The sequence below is a fragment of the Mesoplodon densirostris genome, chromosome 9 (genome assembly GCF_025265405.1).
Source record: "Mesoplodon densirostris isolate mMesDen1 chromosome 9, mMesDen1 primary haplotype, whole genome shotgun sequence".
Lineage (NCBI taxonomy): Eukaryota > Metazoa > Chordata > Mammalia > Artiodactyla > Ziphiidae > Mesoplodon > Mesoplodon densirostris.
In genome coordinates, this window is record NC_082669.1 from 78,429,223 (window position 1) to 78,454,953 (window position 25,731).

At 34.8% G+C, this 25,731-nt stretch overlaps 1 protein-coding gene across 5 annotated transcripts in view; it reads left to right on the forward strand.

The window, feature by feature from the left end:
• Window positions 1-25,731, forward strand: part of FOXP2 (forkhead box P2) — a 545,321-nt gene that overhangs the window by 45,114 nt on the left and 474,476 nt on the right. The window contains exon 1 of one of the 5 annotated variants that reach the window (XM_060108609.1): window positions 20,949-21,019. The exons of the other annotated variants lie outside the window; for them this stretch is intronic. The gene's annotated coding sequence lies outside the window, so the exon portion shown is untranslated. Of the gene's footprint in view, window positions 1-20,948; window positions 21,020-25,731 lie in introns of those variants that run through there. 5 annotated transcript variants of the gene reach the window in all.

Sequence of the window (25,731 nt, forward strand, 5' to 3'; positions counted from 1 at the left end):
CCTGGCCCCAGCGTAATTAAGAGTGCCCCCTTCTCCCTCTACAGGGAACCTCTTTGGACAGTAAATTACGTGATCACACAATGAATATCTTTTGTCTCTACTCTTCTTCATATTCACCTCCTTTCCTCTAGTTCATTAATCCAATGGCCTCTCACCAGATTTCTTACCTTCTCTCTATCTTCACCTTTTCCCACCAATCTTTATTCTGTTTCCAGAATAATCATTCCACACATAAACCTAATAATGCCATTCCCCTTGCTAGGCTTCTTCTATGGCTTCTAATGTTTGAGGAGCAAAATAGATTCTATAATATGAACTTTCAAATTTCTTTGTTATCTTATTCTTGCCTCTCTGTCCAGCCCCTCCTCTTGCCATTTCCTCCTTATATAGCCCTTAGAAATGAGGAATTTTTTACAGCTGTTTGGAGCTGCCACTCAGCTGCTAAGCCCCCCGAGGCTGCTTTCCTGTAGTATGGAGCTCTGTGGGGCTGGGGGACTGCACTGCTCACTACTGCCCCTCCCAAAGCATCTTCCCTGCCTAGTGGGAACTGGGGGTGGGTGAACAGGCACCTCCACCCAGCTGCTTCCGTGTGCTTGGCGTAGGCTTTCTGCAGCACAGAGCTGTGGAAACAAGATTGCCCAAAGTCGCCGATGTTTAACCCCACCTAGAAGCTGGGGGAGATGGATACTGTTACTGGCTGCCAGCTCATCCAGGATGGGAGCCGTCCCCGGCTGGAAATCCACGGCTCTCCAGTGTTCTTACTGAGTTCTGGTAGATTTGGTTGTTACACATCTTTCTCTTCTTCTCCAGAGACTTTTAATCACTGTCTTTGTTCATTGTGATCAGCTTAATAGATATGTCTCCTAGTAGATATATATAAGCTTAACATGTCATAAATATTTTGAGATCAAATAAACTCTGAGTATCATTTATGACCATCATGTGGTCAGTAGAGCATATATAACGTCCCATAAGTACCGGTAACTATATACCACAGTTGCCAGATCCTCTCCATAATGTTAGATTACTTTCAGTTCTTCACTGTTGTTAAGAAAGCTATTATTAACAGTTTCTGTGCATATATTTTCGTCCAGGTTTTGAGTATTTTATTAGTGTGTATTTCTAGAGGTAGAATTATGGAGCAGAACTTGGGGAACATTGCCAGATTTCTTCCCAGATGAGTTATTTCTAATCCCTCTAGAAATAGATACATATTTTATTGATTTTCACTGAATCAGATACTGTTGTTTTTTTTAACCTTGCTGCTAATTTGATGACCAACTGGAAATTTAACTTATGATAAAAATCATTTCAATCTTGTGCTCTTGATCTTCAGCTAATTTTTTTTAAATTTAGCACTAAAACCTGTTTTGTAGGAAAAGGCAAAATTCAAAAAAAAGAAAATAGACAAGGAAAATCCGAGTGGAACCAGAATAACAAACCAAAGGTGCTGTTTTCATTGCTGTTGGCTATGCAAGGCGTGCTATAGATTTTTTTCTTAGTTTTGATGAACAGTATAGGTTTTAGAACATATATTCACTTCCTGTTCAGCTTCTTTCACACTTTCACTTTCTAAAAGTAAAGTCTCAGAGGGAGAAATAAACTTTTACTTGCTTATATGAAAAATATGTAAAAGAAATTTAAAGATGATCTAATAATATATAGCTTGTTGGTAAATGTAAATCGAGAGTAGCTTTGAAATTTAAAATATATATAGCAGTAGGTTCAATGACCCACGTAGTGTTATGTATTAGATCAAAGAGAAATCTGTGATGTTTTAAATTTCTCTTTGATTTTGAAAAAGTTGATTATCTGCAAAGTCTACATTATTTCATCTACAAAATGCTGGCAGTGCCCGTAGATTTGATGGGCCATTCACCACATAATAATTCCTTTCTAAGTCTCTGCTCAAATCACTGATAATTAGAGAAAGATATGCTTCATATATATTTAAGGCATTTTATAGGTAATCATGACTTTCTTACAACACTACGTGAATGTCTTCCATGTACCTAATATTCCCCCTTCTTTTTCAATATAAAACCAAACAAAGATATACCTGTCAGTGACATACAGCATTCAGGAGTGGTAGAAGAAACTGGAACAGCAAGGTTTAGCTAGAGTCTGGCCCTTGACATTCGCTCCTTGCTGCTAGAGATTAAGGTTTCTGCAACTGTGTACCTTTTTATTTTAAAATTTTTATTTTATATTGGAGTATAGTTGATTAACAGTGTTGTATTAGTTTCAGGTACACAGCAAAGTGACTCAGTTATACATATACGTGTATCTACTCTTTTCCAAATTCTTTTCCCATTTAGGTTATTACAGAATATTGAGCAGAGTTCTCTGAGCTATACAGTAGATCCTTGTTGGTTATCTATTTTAAATGCAGTAGTGTGTATATGTCATTCTGCAACTGTGGACCCTAATCCATGTGTTACACTGTAACTTTCATGATACTTCCATCTGTCCTCCACTCTCAGTCTCCTAGAACAGTTACTCTTATCTTGTCCTCTGTTTTTTTTATTTCTGAAAAACTTTTATTAAATACCGATGTCAACTCTAGCTTACCCCTTTGGTTAACTGCACTTTGCCATTTAAGATACGCTAGCTTGAATTGATTAACTTACAGTGTCGATTTTTAGCTTTATTTTATTGACAGAATTCAAATTTCAGGATTTGACAGAGTTTGAATAGAAGGTAGTATGGTGTAACGGTCTTTGTTGCTGCGTGCGGGCTTTCTCTAGTTGTGGCAAGTGGGGGCTACTCTTTGTTGCGGTGTGTGGGCTTCTTATTGCGGTGGCTTCTCTTGTTATGGAGCATGGGCTCTAGGCACGCGGGCTTCAGTAGTTGTGGCACATGGGCTCAGTAGTTGTGGCTCATGGGCTCTAGAGCACAGGCTCATTAGTCGTGGCACATGGGCTTAGTTGCTCTGCGGCATGTGGGATCTTTCTGGACCAGGGCTCGAACCCGTGTCCCCTGAATTGGCAGGCAGATTCTTAATGTCTGGGCCACCAGGGGAGTCCCTAGCTTTTCTTTAATAAAAAGTTTTCAAGACTATAAATTCTGTTGCTTTCCAAAAATGGGCAATAGCCTTTTGAGGATATAGTTTCCCTTTTTGAAAAAATTGACCTCAGATTGTCTTCCAAGAATTGTAAGGACACTTAGGAAAATGAGTCTAAGCTAGGCATCAGGGGAAAAAAGCAAATTTAAAAGTAACACTAGAAATAACAACAAAATCAAACCTGTTATAATGAATTATTCATGCATTCTAAAAATTCATTCTCATTTGGCTATACCTTTATTACTGCAGTAGAGGCTAGAGACTATTATCTTTAAACATATTCTCCAACACCATAGCATCAACAATAATAAACCAGTATTATTCCTTAGTGAGTCAGAGCTACTGTGATTCTTTAAAGATTGTATACAGTGACATCCTTAAAAATCCAAACAAGAGACTGATGTTTGCTGAAAATGCTGAGGGATGTGAACCTCATTTATAAATTTTAAATTAATGGTTTTAAAATAAAATAGTACTAGAAAAACTTAATGAGTTTTATGAGTTTGCCTTTCATCAAGATTTATCATGCTTTATTCCAAAAATTAATAAAATAACACCAGCTTGAATTATTGAGTAGTCTTGTACTGAAGTATTTGTTATTTGATACTCAAGTCTAAATTTGTTAGGAATATATTTCTGTGCTAAGGAGGATAGCAGAGGGTATGATGTATTAAGTTTTAAGGATAAGGAAATAAAGATTAAGATAGTTGAAGGCAGATTTAACAAGTATTGGGTTAATTCATTACTGTGAATCTATAAGTGAATGACTGACATTTACATATAGAGAAAGTTAGTTTCTTGGGTTTACTTATTTACGGTCTCAGAGGATACATGTTGGGCTATCTGTGACAAGCATTATAAGTAAACAAATGTTTTCTTTACATAATTTTAGATGATTAGAGACATATTTTCAATGAACTTCTGTACATGAAATGCTTACATAGACCGGTAATTGAGAGGTGCTTTCTGTATCACTATTGGACACATTACATTGTACACTTTTTGAGTTTTGTTCAGTTCTGTTTAAGTTATACTCTGGCTGAAAAGTTTAGTTTCACTTGGATGGAGAAGTTCAAGAAGCTTTAGTGAAAAAATATCTTATTTATGAAGTATTTTAATGGGACAAGGTGTTAATCAAAAGTTTATTTTAGGGTTTATGGCTAAGCACGGGGAAGAGGATAGAATGACCCATGTGGTAATAGATTAGAGCTGGAGATGTAGACTTCAGGTTTAGCTTAATAAAACCTTCAGCTTAATGTACATATTCATGATTACAAGTAGAAGTGTTTATGGATATTTGCATATACACTGGTTCGTATACACACTTATTTCCTTGCTCTGTCAACTGAGAGGGCCTAAAAGCGACAAGCATACTTAGTGCCTGTATCTTGGTTTCTAACAGCATTCTCCTAAAAAAAAGAACCAGGGATCCTTGGAGAAATGGGGCTTATTCTCAGATTGGGGCAGGAAATACACAAGATGCAGCTGGAACTCTTGTAATGCCAGAAAATAAGAAAATGTTCAAAAAAGCACAATATGTAAAATGCATCTCCATGAGTCCGTACCATACTTATATAGATAAAGGGTTCAGTAGATAAGTGGGAGAACAGACTTTTTCAGAAGAGAAGAATTTCAGATAATTTATGTAGATGCTTCACCTTCAAGAAAGTGGAGCATAACTCCTGACTTAATTGTGGGCTGCGCATGGTGATTTTCTTCCAAAGAGTACAGTATGGAAAAAGGGCAAAAGGGTAACTCCATTAGAGAAACTTGACACACCTATCCTCAGCCAGTCATCAAGGTAAACAGCAACAGTGATGTAAGTGATATATCATGTTCATAGTATATAAACGATATGATGTGATGAAAATGGCAGTTTTCTACTACGGTCCTCTCCCCCCAAAAATCTATAAGCCTAATCTAATCATTAGAAGAACATCAGACAGATCCCAGCCTAGGGACATTTTACAAAATACGGTTTGAGAAACTGTCACAGCCAAGGGGAGTGAGCCTAAGGAGATATAATGACAAAATACAATATGGTATCCTGGATGGGATCCTGAAACAGGAAAATAACATTAAGTAAAAACTATGGAAATATGAGCACGATGTGGACTTTAGTTAATGTTCAAAAAAATTTAATGTTGGCATTTCTGCATCTGTGGGCTTAGTGTGGCTAAAATGGATATGGTGGGAGATTGGGGGGTGAGGACTTGCGGTAGGATTGAATAATAAAAATAGCTAACACTATTTAGAGCTTACTGTAGGCCAGGGATTCTTTAAACATTTTACATGTCTTAATTTTTTAAAACAACTCTTTAGCAGGTAGTGTTATTCTTTTGTTAGAGCTAAAGAAATGAAACGTTAAATGGCTTGCCCAAGACTAAGCATTAATACCCAGGCTCTAGATCCTCTTCTCTTAACTATTAGGCTTTGCTGAGAATGGCTGTTTTGGGTGTAGCTGCAGAAGGCAGTTCCCCTCTGTCACCAGGGTTGGTAGATACATATGTGTAGGTGATAAAACATAATACGAAGACTTTACATATATATATTTATATACACACACACACACACACACATATATATACATATATATGTATATATATAAAATGAAACTATAATAGAAAGTTTACTCCTTTAGATTATGGTGTGTGATTATTTCATGTTCATTTTCCTGATACTTTTTGTCCTTTTATATGTCAGGTATACTGAAATTCTACAAATTGCTGGAGTCCCCAACTCACTAGTATTTCAGTAACTGAGCAAATACTCTCTGACGATAATACCTTAGGCAAAATAATCATTATTTAACATTGCCGTTGTATTACAGTATTTTAAAGTATTTCTCCTCTTTTTTTACTACATCCTTTCTTACAACAGCATTTGGGTTTTGTTGACTTTGTAATCTTCAAATAACAGATAAAGTAACTGAGGCCTAAGAGCATTAAATCAAGCTTGTTGGACAACTTTATGTGTGAAGAGCTCCAAAACATGTAATCCTGCACACTTCTATTGTGCTTTTCTGTGACATGGAAATAGTATAAAGTTAGTTTCCAACAATTCTTAGTTTTCTAGAGCGCAGCTGACAGTGAGCTCAGCTTTATTATTTTTATAAAAATTATTTTATATTTACATAATTGCAATCTAAGTAGAGGTGACACTAATAGGCAGAGAGGAATATCTGCCCAGAAAAATCTTTTCTGTCAATTGAGGTGAACTAGTTGCCCTTGGCTTAAATCTTTAGGATGCCTCACAATCCAGTTTCTTAATTTCCACGTAGTGAGTAGTGGGGGCCTAGTGAGACTTATTTATTATGGGACACAGAAAAATTGCCAGAGTATTTTCTTTTTGGTGAACTGTATTAAAATTCTGTAATTTAACCTACAGTAAAGCAGTCCATCCTTTTATACCTGCAGCCCATTACATCCTGACTAGAGATTGCCATGCCACTGGCAGGTAACTAAGCTGTCCCACTTAACCTTTTTTATTTAGCTACTGCTTCTGTGGTCGTGCCTCCTGATTTTATTCATGCCTTACACACATAGAAAGTGATGGTATTTGGAGAACGCCTTGGGTTAATTTGTGGCCAGGGGTGATTGGCCTGAGGGCTCTGGCTGCCCCAGGCTCCTCTTGCCACCCTGAGGGCAGAAGGGATCAGCATCTTGGCATCCCTATAACATATTTGTGACATATCAGGTGCTTTAGCACTCTTTTCTATGACATGCACTGGTGTGTTTTCCCCATGTGTACTTAGTTTCCACACCACGTTTAAGATTTTTTACAAAAATAGTTATGCTGAAACCTGGATTATATAGAGGACAGATAACATTATAATTTCTGAAACGGATTTGAATCTTGCTCTTCACAATTTCCACGGACAGTTTCATTATTCTGGGTGGGCAGCGTGTCTTATGTGGCCCAATAAGTCATTCTTCTTTCCCATCTATGTTCTGAATTAAATGAGAAATAAAAGAGAGGCCCATGTTTCCCAATAAGATTACCCTTCCTTCCCTGGCAAGAGGTGGAAGACCGAGAGTCTGAGAGAAGACCAAGAACTTGCAGGGGTTATGTGAGTAAGCTCTCGACAAACTCTCAGGAAACAGCATGAGTGGGGAAGAGATTCACCAGTACCATTAAGTGATTGGCCATCATTAATTGTGCAGAGCTGGGAGAAGTAAAATGCTTTACATACCAGTAGAGAAAATAGAGCCTTATAAGGGGCTCTTACTAGGGCCTCTCTTATATCCTGAAAGAGTACTTCAAACTGAAGTTTTTCCAGCTAATGACTTAGGAAATTTATCAGTATTTTATAAAATCATAAAAAAATCACATTCTTCTTCTATTTTTGGTTGACAGTTTAGGCTTAGAAAGCACAGATATTTCAGACACAGTATTGTTTATAGGTAAATATCAGTTTTCTTACTATTATAAATTCCAAAGAATCACTAGAGCTTAAAAAGTGTATAAGCTATGAATTTTAAATGAGGGGGTGGATTAAAATTTCAAGTATCCAGGAACATTTAGAATAATTTCCAGAAGATCCACTTCAAGTAGAATAGTCTGGAAAAGTAAGAGCTTAACTTATAGATGGTATTATACCACTTATGTTAACCGAAAAAAATCTCTTCGAAAGGAATTGGATGGCATTTGCTGTATTAGTTCCACCTTAACTCAAGGCTCTCCGTCTATCTGCTGCCATATGGTCAGGTCTCAGCAAATGGTGTTTCCCTCTTTTCCTTTCTCCATGTTGGTTTGTAAATCATTTATAGGCTGAACTACTAGGCAAGTATTGCTGTTAATGAAAGATAAAATTAAATGTAACTGTTATGTATCCTTGAGAAAGCATGCTGAAAGAAAAATTAAAATATTATTATTTTTTAAAAGCCCACTTTCAACTTAGAGAAATTAAGCTGTGTCCCACAATATCCCAAAAATAATTGACAATCTTTTTACCATTTGAAAATCTACTTTCTAGTACTACTTTAAAAGGCATAATTTATCAGAGTAATATTATAAAGCACTGTGATTAGATTCTCTTGAAATTTAGTTTTCTTTCATAGTTTGCCCTTGCTCCTAAAAAGGAAGTGATTTAGTGTATTAGTCAGGACAGGTTAGGTATGTCTCCTGGCCTCTGCACAAAACCATATGACACTACAAAAGATAACTGTGGTTGCACCTGGAGAAGAGAAACAGTAACTATATTCAATATACAAAGGCTGTCAAAATGAAATACAGTACCTTTAACATTTTATAGTTTGAAAAGCCCTATCATATATACTAACTTTGCTGATTCCCCATAACAACCCTATCTTATATGTGTGTGTGGTGTGTGTGTATGTGTATATATACATATATATATGTGTGTGTATATATATATATATATATACATATATATGTGTGTATATATATATGTGTATATATATATATATATATATGTAAAGCTCAGAGGTTAAATGACTTGACCAAGAATAAACTAACAAGTGGCTGATTTGTGAGACAGATCCAAATCCTCAGATATTATATCCAGTGCCATTCCCTCTATACTTTTCCACCTAAGAAGCAGATGTCATTTATGTAAATTCCAAGTATTCAATCAGGGACAATGAGAAGTTTCAAATAGCTAGATTTTGCTGGATTTAAGGCGCCTTGTAAGTGCTAAGACTATTCAACTGTATAACTGGTTACCACAAAAAGCAACGATGATTAGAAATGGTTAGGCAGAGGCTAGATGGCCATCTGTCGAGCTTGCTGTTGGACTGGATGACCTTTAATATCCTTTCCAATTCGGAGATTCCATGACTCTATGGTGATAATGATGCTGTTTCAGCGTGTTGCCAAGTAACATGTCTATTGTTTTTTCTGCCTGTCACACATAGCGGTGGCAATAAATATTGTTTTCCTTATATGCCATGACAAATTTATATCATAGTGTCCTATTAGCAATTAGCACTCCCAAAGTTTCTTACCTTTATAATGTTCAAATCTCTTCTAAAAATGCTGCCAAAATTTCATTTTAAAAGGTGTGCAAATAAAATTCCTTTGATGGATGACATACCCTAAAGCAATATCCCTGATTCCTTCCCCTTTCTTTTCCTTTCAAGTTTCATCATTCACACCCTCCTCAATCTACCATTGCCTATACTGATTAATAAAGTGACTCATTCATTCATCCACTCATTCTGTAGACATTCATTGAATCTATGAGCAGAGCACTCTTTGTAGTTAAGAAAACACAAGACAAGATTTAGAATCTTACTAGCTATCAGGGTGGTAAAGCAGAGGAATCAATTCATGTCAATTCAACATGTATTTATTAGGCAACAAAGAGTAAGGTTACATAGTATCTGAATCAGATCCACCACCAAAAATGAATGAGTTGGTTTCTGAATCCAGATAAATTGACTAACTCTAGGAGGTACAAGGTTTACTTTATCTTACTCTTTGGCTATAAAGCAAATGAAACTCACCACTCTACAGAAGCTATCCAGTGTCAGACATAAACACATACAAAGGCAGAAACACATACATATAAAGAATGATCTTTTGCAACTATAAAATACTTTATCCTTAGCTCAAGAAAACTCAAGTCCCTTGTCCAAGGTTTTGAGTGCTTTCATTGACTTTTGCTGAACTCTTATATCTACAGCCAATTATGTTTGCAATTGATGAATGAATGAGTTTAGTTTTAGTATGAATGTGGGTTAATATTTTGCTTACATTAAGGGGAAAGATATGAGTGAAATAACAAGTTGTATATTGAAACTTAATAATAATATAATAATAATAATGAGATGAACTTAATAATTCATCATTTGTGTGAGTAACTCCTTTACTGAACCAGATTATAGTTTTTGAATATTGGGAGAACATTTCCTCAGTTTTTTTGTGCTATTCACGTAAAAGATGTGGGCCTGTCACTTGGGCATTCACCTGGGCCTAATCATAGGAAAACTCACAACATGGCAACTGGCTTCTATCAGAGTGAGCACGGGAGAGTGAAAAGACAGAAGTCAGAGTTATTTTGAAACCTAATCATAGAAGTGAGATGCCATCATTTTGCCATATTCTGCTCATTAGAAACAAGGCACTAGATCCAGCCCACACTCCAGGAGAGGGGATTGCATGGGACAGAGGTAGCAGAGGTTGGGATCACTGGGAATCTTTGAGGCTGCTATCACAGTATAAATCCCACTAGACCGCTTTCCTTATGGTATCTACGACATATAACCAAGCCAAAAAATCTGAAAGTCATTTTCAATTTTCCCTCTCTTAGTCAATCACAAAGTGAAATGGACACTAATATAAATGTCTATCAAATATGGCCTCTCTGCTTCATCTCCTTTGGTATGGTCCTCCTTCAGATTTTCATTCCTTCTTATTTGGATTACTACTTTTTATTTATTCTTATGCCTATAGTTCCTTCAGTTCCTCTTTCTGTGCAAAATACTTGACACCAACTGTTCCCCAGTTCCACCTTCTATCCCAGGCTTTTATACAGCTTGTGGGGCTACATCATTGAATTTCTAGTGCTAAACACAGCACCTGGACATGGTGTACATACAGATATTTTTGACTGAGTGATTAGGCGTTAGAGGCAGAATGGGAGTCAGTATTAAAAACTCCTTAAATATCCCAATGCCAATGAATCCTCCTTATTTTATCCTAGAATACTGGCTCTTTCTTCCATTGGGAAAAGTGTTGAATCCATCTTTTTTCCTCATCACACATAGCTTCTTCTTGTCTTTTTTCCCCGAGTCCTCATCTTTTACCTGTAACTTTTTGAAAAGTGATCTTGACTTCTTTCTCCTTGGAACACCTCCATCATCTGACATATTATCATAAATACACAATTGCCAAATGTATAGATGTGTGATTCTTAGCATAAGCTTTTTTATACAAAGTAATTTTAAAAAGCTATTATATAATTTCACTGTGAAAACCAACTAAAATGTCCTTCTGAAAGGTGCAAATTCATACTTTCTTTACAAAAACGTGCTTTCTAGCACACTTCTGCTATTTGCTGAGGTTATAAATAATATCAACAGCAGTAGCCGTTTAACTACCACCAAGAATTTCTTTTATGATTAATTCCCACTATGCTTCGAGTATTTTTTTTTTTTTTTTTTTTTTTTTTTTTTTTTGCGGTACGCGGGCCTCTCACTGTTGTGGCCTCTCCCGTTGCAGAGCACAGGCCCCGGACGCACAGGCTCAGCAGCCATGGCTCACGGGCCCAGTTGCTCTGCGGCATGTGGGATCCTTGCGGACCGGTGCACGAACCCGTGTCCCCTGCATCGGCAGGCAGACTCTCAACCACTGCGCCACCAGGGAAGCCCTGCTTTGAGTATTTTTATCTATGTAACAAATTGCATTCATTAAGTAATAAAATAATAAATTGTTTCCACCTTTGTCAGTCAAATGAAAATAAATGTCAACTGCAGCTTCTTAAGCTAACAAGTGAGACTTTTGACTTACCTGCTTTATATGTGTTAAAAATAAACTAAAAATAAAATATAGCAGAGTAATGGATAAAATTTGACTTAATTTTCAGTACCCTTATCTTCAGTGAAAAAATAATTTCCGTTTAAATTTTCGAAATGCTAAGGATGTGGTAAACATATCATAGTGCAACATAGTGCAAGCAACTCTGGTTTGAAGACTCTTGGTGTGTACTCTATAAATATCATAATCAGCAGCATTTTAAAATTAGAAAAATTGAGAGATTATTGGAGTACCATTTAATGTGCCGTGAGATTTTCTAGCAGGTGCTAATTAAAAAAAATTTAAACTGTAAAAAGACTGAGTAGATATTTCAAGTTTATTCTCCACTGATAAGCTTTAAATGGTCAATTTGGCTTGTTCAACTTTAATTATTAAAAACAGGTAATACATAATACCTCATAGCTTACTGTGTCTCAGTTACTTTAAGGGTGTGAAGAGATAGTTATGTTTTTAACCCCCAACTAAGCAAGGTGGGACCTGTGACAGATGGCTCTTCGTTTGTCCCAATGTGCCATATAATTGGTATTGGTTTTTATGTGTATGTAGTTATGAAAAAGTTTGAGAAGCAATGCCTTAAGTATCCATTTTCCCTTTTCAAGAATTAATCACACCACCCAGTTTCTTAGTGTTCTTCTAGAAATAATGATGTATATATAAACATATATGTATCTCTATGTCACTTTTTCACAGATGGTAATATAAACATATACACTTTGATGTATCCTGCTTTTTTCACTTAACAGTGTACCTTGGAAATTGTTCTCTGTCAGTACATCAGTATGTATAGTGCTGCTCTGTTGTTTTTTTTCTGCTGCATAATGTTGCTTATTAAATAGATACATTATCTTTATTTACAAGTGGTACAATTTTAAGAAGCTTTGTTAATGTCTGCTTAAGATAGGTGTATATTCTTTATATTATATCTACTTCAGCAAGAACAGCTTTTCAAACTTCTTAAAATTGCAGTGGTTTATGTCACTGATGGTCACTTTCACTGTTGAGGTTTTCCTAGATATCACTTTTCTCTCCTTGGCTGGACTATTGTGTTTCTAGCTGGGTATTTTATTGTACAAGCAGAATGTTTTTGATCAGATTGTATTTACAGGACAGCCTGGAACTGCAGCATTCTGTCAAGTATATCACACACATTTAAAATATTGTCTAAATATTTATTCACATGATGGATTACTGTGGCTCACAAAAGGCAGTTACGACCTATTGAGTAAATAATTTTAGTTTTTAAACATTTGGAAAGGCTTTGAAAGGGTCATAATGATGTCTCATCTCAGTTGTGAGAAACAGCCACTGAATACCCTTGCTTTTTTCTTTAAATGGTATTTTAATTCTTTAGTGTTTAAGCAACAAGACAAAGGAAAAAAAATTAAAAATTGAAACAAACTGTCTGCAGATATAGTCTTTCTTTCTTCCTTGCCATGATACTATCTCTCCATTATGAAAAAACAGACAAACAAAATCAAGTCAAACAAACAGAAGAATATTGCAGCAGAGTTTAAAGGTTCTTGGAGGCTAAAACAAAATTCCAAAGATGTACAATGGAAATTGCAAAAACATTTAAAATAAGTGGATGTATTTCACTCAAATTTGAAAGGTTAATTTTTATAATGAACTGTGGTTTGATTTAAATTTGTCTTTTGTGAAACTTCTGTTCAAAAAGTAGTTTATTTCTAAGTCAGCTTGAAAATTGTGCACTTCATGCTGCTTTTGTTCTTTCAAAAAGGAGACAACGTTTTTGTTCTTAATAATTAATTTAAACTTATGTACCTGTGTGTGATTTTCTTTTTTCAATCATGTGGCACCAGGTTCTTTTATTTATAATTCAGAGGTTGCTTGAACTTTACAAACCTTTTGCATTTATTTGAGATTAATTTGTTATTTCTAAAGAAAGTGAGGAAAATTGTTTGTTTTTTTTCCATTCGATATTAAGTTTATCTAGACATTGTAGGTTTGTGATTGTAACATCTTTTGACAAGCAAATTAGACCATAGAAAGAGCATCCAACTTGGAGCTTGGGGCATATGGTGCTACCTTCTGCAAATATAACTCAAAAACAAGTCATTCTGTTCAGTAAGGGGTCATGTTCAGACTCAGGTTCTTTACTTTGGTGTGCAAGGGAAAAAGTAGCCTCTTAAAGAAAATTGTAATCTCAGAATGTCAGAAAAATGTACCTCTCTAAATTGAAGCTCAAAGTAAGAGAGATTAAGATACCCATGGCTACAATTTCATTATTTTTAAGATCTAAAATTACAACTTGAATGTAAAAATAGTTAAGGAAAACAATTACAGTAGTAGAAGTCCAACAGAGTAGTTATTTAGGTTATTATTACAGCAACTAGAATTATTAATCCTGTGAAAATTTTGCTCTAAAATAATACTGTGATTAAAATTCAGTACCTGGCATCTCACAGTATGTCAGCATGGTGAAAAGAACTGTTCTGAAATGATCAATTGAACACATTACTTTTGCACGTCAACATTTCTATTTTCCTTATCTAGGACTGATAGGTAAAATAGCTCAATATATACACATCTTGGGATTTCAATGTATGGATAAAGATGAGGGAAGGCCTATTGATCAGTGTTTAATTCATATTGTCATTTTGAGCACACGCTTCTACAGATGGTGGAGTTTTGACTGCCCATCATAACACCAATACCTTTGAGACAGCTGTTGCAGATAAACCTCTTTTACATGCTTTAGGTCAAGAGTAGTCAAACCTGTTACAGCACCTGCTTTTGCATATGTAAATCTGTTGTTTTGTCATTGTGTTAAACAAGAAGATGTAACAGTCTCTTGTGGTTGTAAATAAGTTTGGAACATTGCCTACGTGAAATGAAATCCAGCAAAAAGACAACTGTGATTTCTGTTGTGTAGTCAGTCATGTGAGGTTTCTTCTGTTTGGGGCTTTGTTTCTGGAAGACTGCCCATAATTCGGAGGGAGGGTAGAGAGGCAAGTTTATGTTTGGAGGCAAGAACAGGGAAGGTGTTTGCTGTCGTTGGCTGTGGGGTTGTTGTGAAGTTTGACATGCCCAGAAGCTACCGAATGCCACGTGCCCCCCCCCCCCCACCTGCATACCTCGGTTTTCATCATCTGGTGAGCCCGCAGCAGGATTTCCAGGCACTGGAGTCGACAACATGTCTACTTTGGTTTGGAGCTGATTGATCCACGGAACAGAACTTGCTTGTGGGATCTTCTCTTGCTATAGAACGACATAAATGATTGAAAGGCTTTCTTTAGGAAAAACAAAATTATCATTTGTTTATGGACCTTAACTGCTTATGGGAAAGAAATTGTCAAATAGTAATTCAAGTAGAGTTTGCTGGGAACTTTCACTAATGTTTGTGAATTACTGTCCTGTTCAACTTTGACATAAATAAAAGTGGGAAAACACAATTAAGGAGGAAGAGAGGGTGAAAGGAAATTCTTATTTACTGTATCTCTTTAAAAGGTGAGCAGCATGTAATAAAAATGGCACCTCAAGATTTGCAAAATGACTGAAGATTTTACTGTGTTGCCATAGATTGATGGGGGGCAGAAAAAGGAAATACTAGAATTGATGAACAAATGTTGCATGCTGTCATTTTATATTACATATTTTACTGTGAAGTTGTTCCTAATTTTCCTTTTTGAAAAAATAGTGCAGAATGCGTATACCATAGAAAGTAATGTTATAAATCTGTTAATTGTGTTAATTATGTTGAAGTTTGTTTATTCTGACATGGATTTACGATAAGCAGGTATAAAAAATATAATTTTCTAGCTTTGGGAGAAAAAGTAAAAATTCTTCCCTGACCTTTTAACCTTGTCAAATGATTTCCCTGCTCTTGACACAGTGCATTATATTTGCAAAGGTTGGAAGTTAACTCTTCAAGGTACCAGACATCATTTTTATTGGGATATTAATTCTCAGAGGTGCTAATCTCATCAAGATTTGTGGGCATTTTCTTTCATAGGCCATTCTGATTTGTAGCTCTTTCTTTTCACAGCAGTATTAAATACCAAACCTTCTCTGATATGGAAGTTCATTAGAGATATGTCTTTGATGGCAGCCCTTTCCTGGCTTCAGTTTCAAATACCTTGATGTAAAGCTTAAGAAGCCATTGTGTTGTAAGCCCTCCTTGATGTGCCTTATTTAGATCTGCATAGTAAATCAAGGAAAGTAAATAACAAGGCAGCAGATGGAAGCATGGAGATAAGGCCAGTGAACAATTGTATTTGTATTTTGTTATGATGTTGACAGGAGCTAAAATTCACTAATCTAGTTCAACTGATCTGCATTTCAAAGAAATCTCATTTAGCAGCAACTTGAAGGTTTGTAGGATAAAGTTCTTTTATTGCAGCTTTTATTGCATTCTTTGCTAATTTATCTGGTCAAGATTTAGCCTTGCTTACTTAAAGCTGCAAGCATGTTACAAGGAGTCTTAAATACTATGAAAGCATTAATGTCTAGACTATGAACTGAAGGTAATTACATATCCAGCCCTGAATAGGGTACATTTAGAAAATACTGTTGTCCAAACTCAATTGTCAGGGCCATATAGATAAGGTAGTCCCCCCCCCCCAACCCCATCTCCTGCTCGTTTGTTCTGAGATTTTTTCCACTTCATAAGTAAGCTAATATACAATCAACTACTCAGAAATTGTGTACAGAATGAGTCGATCTCCTTTAAATGTGAACCTATTGATGCTGATACTGGTTGTGCCCTTTTGAGAATGGATGATTATTAGTTTTGGAAGTCTGATATCCTCATTTGACTCTGCAGTTATAAACATGTATAATACATAAGTGAAATATGTTTAATGTGAAATTTAAAGTGTTGTAATAAGCATACTCTGAGGTGACACATACACAAATATCGGTATTTTCTAATTTTGGTTATAGTATATGTTATTTAATGGAAATTAGTTATTTTCAAATACAGTTAGAGGAATTAAATATTATATGTGTATATTTACCTATCAATTAAATTTTGGGTAAATTTGGCTTGCATTGGTTTCAAAAGGAAAGTGAGCTCAAGTTCCATCTCTGCCACTCACACCCTCGGAGATCTTGGGTAAATTACTCTCTTCTATAAATCTCTCCTCTAAACTGTGGAGGGTGAGCCAGAGGCACACAAAATTTTCCCTGTTAGGAGAGCCAATAAATAAATAAATAAATGTTTTGGTATATATTTAAGAAAACTTGAGTGTTCTTGAGTTAAGAGAAGGTTTGAGATAAAATTCTGAAGATAGATAAACCATGATTAATTTGAAGCAGCGTCAGAACCGGAATATTCAAGTGAAGATGTTTAAGAGGCAGTAGAGGGTAAAGAGCTGAGCCAAAGAGAAGGTGGAAAATTGCATTAATAGGATGTTTTAGGCAATACAGTTAAAGAGCAAGCTTTTCTCAAAATGTAAGTGGATTGTATAACAAAAGATTCTGTATTGTGTTGGTTGCTCAGAACTCAGACCACACTTTCCTTAAGAAGCCATGTTATAGACACATGAGTTTTAAGTCAAAGGCTAGCCCTTCAATTTAACCTTGAGGTCAAAAAGGAGTGCTTTATGTCCTTAGCTTGCAAATATTGTTATATTTATTATTTTTTTAAAATATGAAATTTACTAAATCTTAAAAATTGGATTTGTCTCTGTCTCTCTTTGTTTCTGTTTCTCTCTCTCTCTCTCCCTCTCTCTCTTCTCTCTCTCTCTCTCTCTCTCTCTCACACACACACACACACACACACACACACACACAGCTTTTCTAACTTCTTTTGAAAACTCACATTTGGCAGGGCTAAGACTGCAGTAATCTGATGGGGGTTAAAAAACACCTCTTTAGAGACTTTGCCACAGTACCCTACAAACTTTCTTTTATCTTGCACCTAGCTGCTTTACACTTTTATCTTTGGGTATTTTATTTTGTGATCCTCATGATATATTTGACGTTTATCATATTATTCTTTCTAGTAATATTTGCCTTGAAACCTATCCACTACATGCAACAATTTTTATAAGTGAAACGTGCTTGGATTACAAATGAGATACCAGGAACAGGTTGCCTCTCACTCTAGTGGGTTTGGATTTCCCTGCCTTGTCTTCTGTTGCTTGTGAATTCTTGCAGGACTTCACTTTCTCCTTAACGGTTCATTGCTTCCTTGGTCTCGGAGTTAAGACTGGAGGAAGTGGGGACGGATAGGAGATTGTATATTCAGTAGGAACTTTAGATCTGCAGGTCAGGAGAGAGGTGTGGACTGGATATACACACCTGGGAATCATTTGCAATAAGTTGTTATTGCAAGAACTGGAGTGCAGATTAGGAGAAGAGGACTAGAATGAAGTCTTGAGAAAACTGACATTGAGGAAATACATGTAAGGATAGGAACTAGCAGACACTGAAAAAAGGAGGTCTCAGAGGTAGGAGGGGAATCAAGAAAGAGGGGTGTCATGTAGGCCAAAGGTAGAGTTTTATGAAGGAAAGAATGAAAAATAAGCTAAATGAATTAGGAAAGTTAAGCAAACCAAGAATTAAGAAGTCACATTTGGATTGGTCAGCTAGGAGATAATTCCTTGGTTGATGATGAAATGTTTAGCTTCAAGGTTGTGAGGATTTAATAAACCCTTGACCTTCTCTGTGAATGTACTGATGTTAAAAGAATGGAATGTTGTTCATCCCAATCCCTATAAAGTAGTTTTGTCATGTAACAGCATCATAGAAAACAAGAAAAAGAATAACTTGTTGATAAAAAGAAATAATCATATAAATGAATTATAATAAATTAATGATACTTTGGAGGAATAAAGTTGCCATCTAAACTGGGACACTTTTGAGAAGAAAAGTGGTAGCTGTTAATAATTGCAGTAAGTACGAACCCCATGTATCCCAGGCAATGCAGGATGAATGTTCACCCTGATTATATAGTTCACAGTTTTTTGAGTGCTAGCTCTGTACCAGACACTGAGATGAGTTCTTTACCAGTTTATTTGATTTAATGAGTAAGGGTTTCAGTTGCCAACACTAACAATTATTTCTTTGTATATACTGAATTCACTGACAAAAATGTGATACATAATTTTGATGTCTTTACTGACCTTAACTCTATTTTTTTTTTAAAAAGCTGGTACCCACTATATACTAAACTGTGTCCTAGGGAATGGGGAGACGAAGATGATTAACGCATAGTTCCTATTGTTAACAGTCTACCAGTGGAGTTGAGAGAATCTGGGAACACATTTCAATGTAAAGTGTCATGATGATAGCCTAGTTTCTGAAGACCCTGACTAGTATTTTAGTACATTATGTTCTGTACTTTTTAAGCTTAAGATTATAGTGTCTTTGAACATGGCAAGGTAGAGTTTGCTTTTTGTAAAAAGTTTTACCAATGGAATAGGCAAGGTATAGCTAATTGTACATATAAGTGGGTTTTTCCCTATCACAGAAAGTATATTCTATGTATATGTATATATGTGTCTGTGATACATGGGGGGAGGGAGGGAGAGAGAGAGCGATCAGTTCTTTATCACAAAGGGATGCATTTCCATATCTATAATGTAATTTTAGCCACACTCAAACGGAATATTCTGTGAAGGGTCTGGCATATTTCTCTGACACATCTGGTAGATATGTATGGCATTAATTAGCATAGGTATTGCTATAAATGACATGTCAGTCCAGGACAACAAAAAGTATTTGTTACTGTTGTCAATCATTCACCCTTTGTCAGTTCAAAAGGCTTCCCTAAAGGAATGTGCATTGATCTGCACTGATCCAAAATATAGCAAAATCATTTCTGTGTTCTTGAAACTAAGGTAGAACTACCTATGTTTGAAAAGCCATATGGAAATATTCATATAGAATGCATGTTGATAAGTTTTAGTAGTAAGATTATTCAGTTAGGCCAAGATTAGTTGGATCTTTGTAAAAGAAAACATACCAGTTTTCTGTAATCCTAAAATCTAGTCTTGAGTGAGTTTTCTCCTTCAATAGCTTTAATTTTTGATAGTCAAATTTCTGTTTGTTTCACTTTGAAATAATTTTGAGGTGTTCCAGGTAAATGCCTACAAGTACCCCTGACTGATTAAAATCAGAAGGGGCTCACATAAGTATCAGTTTGTGACCAGATGGATGGCTTAAAGAGACATTCTTCTGCCCACATCCATTTTGGTTTTTGTATTTAGCTATTCCGATACAGCTATTAATTGGCTTCATTTGTTTACTATATTGCCACTATAGTTTTTTTGGGGGGGGGGAATAGTAATCACAAGTGTAATAGTTTTAAATTTCTGAACGAAAACTGGCTTTAAAGTGCTAGCAGACACATTTCCCCCATCTGTATTTTATTTCCTAATTTCTCTAAATATTCCCCCTACATTCTAATTTATTATTTAATGGAAAGCAATATGAATGACTTAAAGATAAGGCAAGAGAGTGTGATCCAGGGTATGGCACAAGTTGAAGACATTTATCTTAATGTTTCATTTTAATGAGGCAGAAAATATCCGTTATTAGAAAACTACAATTCGATGAAGTTTGTAGAATACAATCAACTCTTATAAAATTATGAATGTTCATACCACCAAAGATCAAATAATCATATAGTATGTTTCTGTGTTCTTGTGAAGGTAGGATGTATTGTATTTTTACATTTATAGATTTCTTAGAGAGTTAACATCAAACCATATTAAAAATGTACTCATGTTATATGCTTTAATTTGACCAACATGCTCTGTTTGAATAGCAGTTCCCAACCTTTGTAGCATCTCCAAAATTCTTATTCTAGATTTCTTGCCCTGCCTACAGGCCCTTTGCTATCTGTTTCTGGTCTGTCTCATGCTCTTGAAATCATCTTTTTTATTATTCCATTAAAATTTTTAAAAATGGATTTCCCTTTACACTTTTCTAATCATCCTGTAATTCTTTAGCCATAAGACATTAAAATGAATGAGTAAAAATATTTGATACCTAATCATTTCTGCCAGTCCATTCAAACTCATGGATTTGCAAAATTATGTTAAAGTCTTTTAAAAATACATTTGAGTAGGCTTTTGTAGTCATTTGGATTTTGAATATTAATTTTCTCTTGCTGTGCTGCTTAGCCATAAAAATGAAAAAGAAGATAGATGTGGGTTTCTTTTAGTGGTGTTAATTTAAACTACTTGATTTATTTATTGTAATATGCAACAATGGCAATTCCTATTTTCTCTGTTCACCTCAGATCCAAGAGAAAATAATGAGAAACCGCCACCCCCCAGCACAGTGAGAAAAAAGTTTGATGCATTTTGTAATAATTGATTAAAAGTATAATTTCCCCCTAGATCAAACAAATAATAGAAGTCTGTTGAAGCTTTGTCCTGACCTATTCTGGAAGTAGAAGAATACCCTGGAGAAAGGAGCATTGTAAGCACAAAGAATAAAACTCCTCAATCCTGGGAGAGAGAATTAAAGTCTAACCCTCCATATGTAAGTCATCTGCACTCTATATTTTCCATCTCTCAGTTTTTGTGGCTATTCAGATGTTAGTAATAGAAAACTATGCGATGACAATATTCTTTGGATTTTTTTCTCTACAAAATATACGGGTGTTTTGGTAGGTAACTTAAATTTCTATTTGTGTTAACATTTTCTAACTAATAACATAGGGTGATGCCGTACAATAGTAACATTTAATGCAAAATGGATTAGTGTTAATTTTACCTTCTGGCAGAGAACCGTTAAGAATTTTGAGAGTATTCTGATGAAAAGAAGGTAACTTCCTTTGATTTAATATGTGCAATTGTGCCATCATAATCCCTTTATGTGCTAAACTTTGATTCTCTCTTTTTCTTTTATATTTCTTCATATCTGAGAATAAGACTATCTTAACATATCTATTTAAATACACCTTCCAGTAAGAGAGACGTTAAGTCCTTTTCTCACTTTGCATGGTGAAAATGAATTAGACTGAATTTGTATCCATAATCTACTATAAAATATATATAAATTCTGTCAGCTCAGTGTATTTGAAAGACTGATTTCCTATTTTGTCAGGAAGAACTTAAAAGATGTCCATTAATGATTTTATAGAAACATAGAATTCAGTTGCTGTTCAGAAATTGGTAGAAAGAATGATGACTAAAGGCAACGCTTGTTTCAGGAAAATTATTTGGGAAGAAATTTCTTATCATTACTACCTTTATCTGGAAAATTACCTCGAGCATTATCCTTGCAATAAGGCACTTGATATGTGATGTAATGGCTTAACTGCCAGAAATTTGACTTTTGCTTATAATTGATAACACTTTTCATTCATCAGTGAAAGAACTCAGTGATAGAGTATTGTTTTGATTTTAAAAGGTCCAAATTGTGCAATAGAAAATGAATGCTTATTAGAGTTGAATAAAACCAAATCATACATTCTCCCAATTATCTCCAAAACTGAAATATGAACCTTTACAGGTTTTGAATGTGATATTCTTAATCACATAGTATCTGACAAAGCTGTCAAAGTAGTCAACAGTGAGAATTCTTCAAAATTACTAGGTTCATGTTTAATCTTGTTGGTTGGAACATCTGATAGAGCCAGGAAACACTGTTGCCATTCCTGACAATCTATAATTGTGAGTTAGGAATCTTGAATTTAGTAGAAACTATGCATAAAAAAGAAACTTTTTTGGTTTTAGAAGTTCAGTTCAAAATTTTTCCATCATTGAACTAGAATAGACAACTTGGAGAAAGACTGCAGACATTAGTATTGCTTTCATGACATGAAACAGTTGCTTTTCACTTAAAACTTTAATTTTTATTATTGAAAAGTGTGATGAAACTTTAAAGAGTTATTTAAATTTGATAGGTCAGTAATGAACTCTTATTTACTGATTTGAGTTTGATGACAAATTGGAAAATATTGTCATTCACAGAAAAAATTTTCTCATCTTCTGCTCTACAGCAATGAAATTGGGTAAAGTATAGCAACAATAACGTGGTCGAATCTCCTAAGCATAATGTTGATAAAAAACACCTAGACCCAAAAGAATAATACTGTATGATTTATTTTATATGAAGTTCTAAAACTAGACTTTAGTGTTTAGGGATGCAAGAAGTGATTACAACAAAACTAAAGATAATGGTAAGTTGTATATAGGTGGTAGAAATTGGGGTGGAGGTTCCAGGAGCTTCTGGTGTACCAGCAACATTTTGTTTATTCACTAGGCTGGTGGTTGCATGGATATTTGCTTTATGAAAAACTATCAATGAGAAATTACGTGCTTCTCTACTAAGATCAGGAGCAAAGTAGAATGTCCCCTCTTAACAATCCTATTCAGTATCATACTGGAAATCCTAGCCAAGGTAGTAAGATAAGAAAGGGAAATAAAAGGCATACAGATTGGGAAGCAAGAAATGCAATTGTCTATTTGCAGATGACATGATTGTCTATGTAGAAAATGCAAAAGAATCAACCAAGGAAAGCTCCTGGAATTAATAAACAATTATAGCAGGGCAGCAGAAAACAAGATTAATATACAGAAGTCAATTGCTTTCCGATATGTGAACAATGAACAACTGGAATTTTGAAATTAAAACTACAATACCATTGTATTAGCGTCAAAAAAAGAAACACAGGAATAAGTTTAACAAAATATGTACAACAACAATATTAGGAAAACTACAAAATTCTGATGAAAGAAAATCAAAGATCTAAATAAATGGAGAGATAGTCCATGTTCTTGGCTAGGCATACTCAATATGGTTATGATGTCAGGTCTTCTTAACTTGAAGATTATAGATTCCATAAAATCCCGATCAAATCCCTGTAAGTTATTTTGTGAATATTGATAAACTGATCTTAAGTTTATATGGAAAGGCAAAAGACCCAGAATAGACAACACAATATTGATGAAGAAGAACAATGTCAGAAGACTGACACTACCTGACTTCAGGACATTGTTTAAAGTTACAGTAATCAAGACAGTATGATATTGATGAAATAATAGACAGATTTTTGTAACAGAATAGAGAATCTAGAAATAGACCCACACAAGCATAGGCAACTGATCTTTGACAAAGGAGTGACGGCAGCTCAGTTGAAAAATGACAGTGACTTCAAAAAGTGGCACTGGAACAACTAACTGGACATCCATATGCAAAAAAGAAATTTAGACACAAAATGTATACCTTTTACAAAAATGAATTAGAAATGAATCATAGAGCTAAGTAAAACTATAAAACAGCTGGAAGGTAACAGAAAATCTAGAAGTTGATTTTTTGGATAAAACACCAAAAGCACAATCCATGAAAGAAAAAATTGATAAGTTGGATAAGTTGCACTTTATTAAAATGAAAAACTTCTATTCTGAGAAAGACACTGTTAAGAAAATGAAAAGATAAGTCACAGACTGGAAGAAAATATTTGTAAAACACATATCTGATAAAGGAGTTGTATCCAAAATATACAAAGAACTCAACTATAAGAAATGGATCTCACCAAAGAAGATATACAGATGGCAAATAAGTTTATGAAAAGATGCTTGGTATTTATTTCATAAGGGAATTGCAAATTAAAACAAAAAGATACCACTACACACCTATTAGAATGGCTAAAATTCAAAACACTGACAACACCAAATGCTGCCATGGATGTGGAGCAAGCAGCAAGGACTGTGATTCACTGGTGGTGGAATGGATATAGCTTCTTTGGAAAATAGTTTGGCAGTTTATTATGAAGCTAAACAGGCATACAGTATTCACTACTATACAACCTAGTAATTGCATCCCTGGCTAGTTACCCAGATGAGTCGAAAACTTATGTCTATGAAAAATTTGCACAAGAATGTTTATATAAGCTTTATGCATAATTGCCAAGACTTGGAAGCAACCAGGATGCCCTTCAATAGATAAATGGATAAACAAACTGTGATATAGTTATACAATTGACTGTTATTCAGTTGATGAAAAGAAATGACCTATTAAGCCACAAAAAGACATGGAGGAACCGTAAATGAATATCACTGAGTGAATGAAGTCATTTGAAAAGGCTACATCCTGTGATTCCAACTATATGACATCCTGGAAAAGGCAAAACTATGGAGACAGTAAAAAGCTCAGTGGTTGCCAGGGGTTGAGGAGAGGCAAGGACGAATAGGCAGAGCACAGGGGATCTTTAGGGTGGTGAAACTATTCTGTATGGTACTTTAATGATGGATACATAACATTACGTATTTGCCAGCTGTACGACTGTAGAACTATACAACACAAACAATAAACCTTAATGTGAACTCTAGACTTTAATTCATAACTATGTTTTAATATGGTTCATCGGTTGTAGCATATGTACCACAGTAATCAAAATGTTAAAAACAGTAGAAACTTTATGTCTATTGGGAATGGGGAAGAAGATATATATGGGAACTCTGTACTTCCTGTTCAATTTTCCTGTAAAAGTAAAACTGCTCTAAAAAATTAAGGCTTTATTTTAGATATGTTTCTGCATGTCTAATATAACGAAAAAAAGAATTAAAAAAGCAATCTCAATGATTCTGTTAAGTAGAGTTCTGAGAAAAGTTGAGATAATTTCATATTTGATCTGTGTACTCTGAATCTTCAAAATTTTTTAAAAAGATAGGGTCTTAAAATCAATATTTTGTGATATTATAAAGTAGTGTGTTTTACTTGGAGAAAGTGCTAATATCCATAGAGGGGAACCTCTATGCTTGCATTTATGTAGTAACTTTTAATGACAATTTATTTATGTAGTATAAACTTGTCTTAAGATAAATATTTCAATTTTGAATTTAAAAATGGATTTTTTTTTTACAGTATAACCAAAACCCTTTCTATGGTAATGAACTAGTGATCTTTACTGAGCTGTTTGTAGCTTCTTTCCTTAAATTTTAATGCATTTTATGCAATGGTCCATCATCCTCAGACACACTTGCTTTTACACAAGTGGGACTTTAATTTGTTAATATTAGTATATTGTAAAAGAAATGAAAAACAAATGCACTTTGTATTCTTTCTTTGAATAGAAATTTCCAAATATAGTTTTAGTTCAAGAAGTACCAGATATAGTTTTCTTTCTAGTCTCTTTAAAATTTTTCTTGCTTTTCGTTTTTCTCCCTCCCATCCTCTTTTTTCTCCTTCCCATCCTCTTTTTCCTCCTTATTTTCTTTTTTTTTCTCAGTATATTCTACTGTCTA